The sequence below is a fragment of the Etheostoma spectabile genome, chromosome 16 (genome assembly GCF_008692095.1).
Source record: "Etheostoma spectabile isolate EspeVRDwgs_2016 chromosome 16, UIUC_Espe_1.0, whole genome shotgun sequence".
Lineage (NCBI taxonomy): Eukaryota > Metazoa > Chordata > Actinopteri > Perciformes > Percidae > Etheostoma > Etheostoma spectabile.
The window spans coordinates 21385054-21389764 of record NC_045748.1 but is presented as its reverse complement, the minus strand read 5'-3'; positions in this window follow the sequence as shown (position 1 = coordinate 21389764).

The window sequence follows — 4711 nt, the reverse complement described above, 5'->3', positions numbered from 1 at the left end:
AGAGCCTTTCAAACACAGCTGCAATTCAAAGCTTTATGAAGAAGAAAGGCTTTTGAATATACACTGGTTATTGTCAAATCAGCTACAAACTTGAATTTTTATTTGGTAAACATCAATTATCAGTTTACTTATTTATTTTGGGAATAATCAATAAATCCAATGATTTTAATCAGGGTATGTACATCCATTCCAATGTCTAATTAAAGCACTTTTCTAAGCACTTTCAAGGTCAATTTTAAAACTTTTTTCCAGCACCTTACACCACCATAAATTACATACCAATACATAGTCAAAATTATTAGTTAGTTTTTTTGTCCCATTAAAAGACATAATGCCATAAACAGCCAAAATGGTGATCAGATATTTAAGCAAAACACAGTTTTATTTTCTAGATATATCACTGTCTTTGCTTTCTATCTAACCTTTGATCAGAAATGTTTGACAGGCCTTGGTTTTGGGACACATTCTTGATATATCTAAGGTTTGATCAAATCTGAGACAGCAACAAAAACAACCTGGAATTCCATTTTAACCCAGAAGACTCTGACAGCGCACAGGCACCTGCCTTAAAAATAGCCTATATTAATTAAAAAAAAAGTATTTAATTTAATTTATTTCATTGCCAAGACATATACAGTGGCTTGAATAAGTTTACACACCCATGCTAAAGGGAACTTTATCAGGATGCATAGTATCATGACCCATGAAATAACTGGTCCTTGATTATAAATAAAAATCTGCCTGCTTCTATGGGAATTTAACATAGGGGGGTGCATACTTATGCCCCCTGTATTTTAAAGAATATTTACTTATTTATTATTACATATATACATTATTCATTCTCAAATAAAATTGGTTTCCTTAAAAATTTGGATTTTCCTAAATTTTTTGAATTAGGGCACTAAGATCAATTTCCAAAAGATGTTTTTTTAACCCTGTTTTTAAATCAACTGTATTCAAGCCACTGTAGATGTATCTAATAGAGCAGTGTAAATGTTATATAAGGCCTTCCTCAACCTTACAGTGGGCTACTAGCAACGTAGCTAGTAATGTTCACTTAGCGTTTTATTGATAAACTGTGTAAAAAGAGCGCTGCTGTTAAATCACCGGTTTCAGGTACGTACGGTACCGTCTGGATGGTTTCAAGGTAACGGTAGGTAGGTAACATTAGCAGGTAATATAATCTAGAGGAAACACTGCAATACTAACATTACATTTTCACACCAAGCAGGGCCGGACTGAATGTTTCATCAAGACTCAAGACCCCCCCCCCCCGCCCCAAAGCAACCATTTCAAAGTCGCTATCAAGAAGAGCATATAGCCTATACTTCCATAATAACAAATCCGGCTTCTGCATGGCTCAGTGGAGATGGATGTATTTACAATACGCTCCGCATTTATAAAGTGCATTCATGACAGAACAGATGCACAAATGTTTAACAGAACTTTTCACAATTCATCTTTCACAGAACTTGGTGGCGGCCAGTGATGGGAATAACTAGCGTTATAAAATAACGGCGTTACTTTTTTCAGTAACGAGTAATCTAATTGATTACTCTTCCCAAACACTTTTTTTATTCCTTGGTTTTTTATTCCTTGGTTAGTGGGCCGTGCACGAGACAAGAGCATAAATGCTGACGATTGGCTGAGGTTGAGTAAAATTTCATGGTGAGCCAATTAAAGGTAGAGTTGGGCGGGTGTTTAAAAGCACGCATAGTCAGACACACAACGAACAACACAAGGAGTCAGTCAACAAGAGACAAGTATAGAGTTATGAAATCAAGGGGGGGTGGGGGGGCAACTTTTCCTGCTAAACATTTCCCAGTCCAGGCCTGAGGACATCTACAGGCCAATATGGACGTTTGGAGATAGCGCCATCAACTGGCAACAGGAAATCAATCATAAGGTGTGGTCTACATGTGACACTGAGCCTCCCCCTATACTTTAACCACGCCCACCCACCCAGGCCACGCCCCTTCCATACCATTTGAACCGTTTAAGGTACAGTCTTGTGTAAGGTGTCAATGAACTCAGCAGAGAGTTCCTTCTTCATTGGTGATATTTGGACCGCTTGCAAGCAGCGGCATCCGCCAGTAACCCCGACGCGCACACATTAGCTGTGCTTAACAAGCATTAATTTTGCCCAGTTGTGGCCTGTTGAGGGGCAATAAATATCAAAAGGTCCAAAACATCTATGTTCTTATTTGTATCGATCCACTTGATATATTTACATACATGGCATTTGATTGGAGGCTAGTTGTTTCGTGGCAGCGGAATAAGGACCCAATAGCAGAGAAGGGAAGGCAGGTGAGAGCTTCCCAAGGCTTCAGTTTTACAAAAAAACAAAAGTCCACACAAACAACAAATCCAAAATAAAGGCCCAAAATACAAACAGCCAAAATCATGAAAGGTTCAGGGGAAAAACAGGTAAAAACAGGAGGATAAAGGCAGGGAAAAACTCACGGGGGAATGCAGGCCACAGGACCAAACGTAGAGAACTCCGACAGGAGCACACACTCTGGAACGAACAAAGTCACAAAGCTATTTGACAAGAGACAAAGGGAGCACAGACAGTAAATGCACAGGGTACGAGGAAACAAGAGGCAAGTGACAAGAGGGCTGGGAAACAGGTGGAAAACATCAGGCAATCATGGGAGCGGGGAAAACACAGGAAGTAAAACTAAATACAAGAGGAGACAGAGACCCAGACATCAAAATAAAACAGGAAACAGTACAAACACGCAAGAGGAACATAAGACAGAAACTACCACACAAGACACAGAGAAATAACAGAAAACAGGATAAAAACACTAGTCCCACTTTGTCCCACAGCAACAATAAAATAGTTTAGATGTCTATACAGTTTCTGTTAATAATGTATTGTATTAAGTGTTCATTTCATTATAATATTCAGATTTACCATAAATAATTGAACATGCACATGTATTTTAATTTTCATTAAAGAGGTGTGGACACATTTGAGCATTTAAAAATGTACTTGAAAGTACCGCATTAGTTACTTTCTGAAGTAACTAGTTACTTTTATTACTTGTAACTGAGTATCTAATTAAGTTACTTTCTGGAAGAAGTAACTGTAATTAATTAATTTTTAAAAGTAACTTGCCCAACACTGGTGGTAACCAAGTTTGGTTACTACAATCTAGCATCTACCGCGGCGGTTTTTACCAACCAAATATGAAACTGATCCCATAAACCCCTTAGGAGTTGACAAAAAATTGCATAATGGGCAAATGAAAAGTAACTTGGAAATATGATAATGAGAGCAATGTGGGTATCACATTTTGGTGAATATTGGAGCAACTTTGTCCATAACAATGGCTTCCTCGCATGAACCAATAAGGTTTTGATGTGCGCCAACTTTCGTGAGTTTTCGAGTTTTCGTATATTAAAGGAATCAAAATGTGTTCTAAGTCCTTAAACATGTGATTTTAAAATGAAAATAAACACATGAAATCCAAGATGGCTGACTTCCTGTCAAAAAACAGGTCTAACAAATATGCAAATGTTCTTGAATTTTTTATTATCCCCAGTCATTCAAAACCAAGCCTTTGAAAAACAATAGATTCCTGGCACCTCAACGATACATTTCTCCTTGTTAGCACCACAGAAGAAGACATACTATCACCATACAAGAGAGTAGTGAACTGGGAAGGGTCATTTCAGGCATCCCTGGTTCCAAAAGTAGAAGTCTTGTTCATTAGACACAGCCTCAAGGCTAGGGTGGACATGGAAGTCTCTGGTTAAAGCATCAATGATAAAACATGATAAAACCTTCAGCAAGCTTCACTTTAAGGTTCTGGATACATTTTTAATGAATTGAGTAACATGTTTTATTCCCAACTGCATTGACGCAGGATTTTGAATTTGCAACATTTCTGATTCTTACGTCTGACGGGGTTCTTCTTCTCGGCATTCTGGACCAGTTAAAAGCTCGGGTAGATTGTACACACTCAGACAGGAATATAGCAAGCTGCAGTAATCGTCTTTGCAGATGATTATGATTACCTTTATTCAATGTTTGCTGGAATCAAGAATCAACAGAGTAGGTAGATTAGCCAAAAATTGTACTTAAGTAAAAGTACTGTTACTTCAGAATAATATGACTCAAGTAAAACTAAAAGTAGTCATCCAAATGATTATTTGAGTAAGAGTAAAAAAGTGCTTGGTGAAAAAAACTACTCACGTACTGAGTAACGTCTAATTTATACACATAAGACACCGTAATATAATAATGTAGTTGCTGTTTTACAATGTTACTAATTAGCCTCTTATAATACACTGGAAAATATATGATTTTCTCGCCTAAATTTTTACCCCCTAAAACATGCTGCAGTTTCCACATGCTTGGGCCCTCTGGGATGACCCTGAGTCATTGTGAAGCTAACACTCTCAATTTGTGTTTCTAGTGGCATTGTGACACTAGGCCTTACTGACACAGAGGTACACAGGTTAGAACACAAATTTCTATTTCCGTCCGTAAATCATCTGAAAAATTAATAAAAAGCACTACTGTAAGAAAATACAATGCTATATACTAAATAGTACCTAGCCACATGTCTCAACTTAGAACAGAAAAAATCCAGAAGAAAATTACTTATAAAATGGATTTGATATGAATGTATTTCTACAAATATGTCTGTGCATTTGTCTCATTTCTTATTTCTAAAAAAGCCCAAAAAGTGCTAAATAC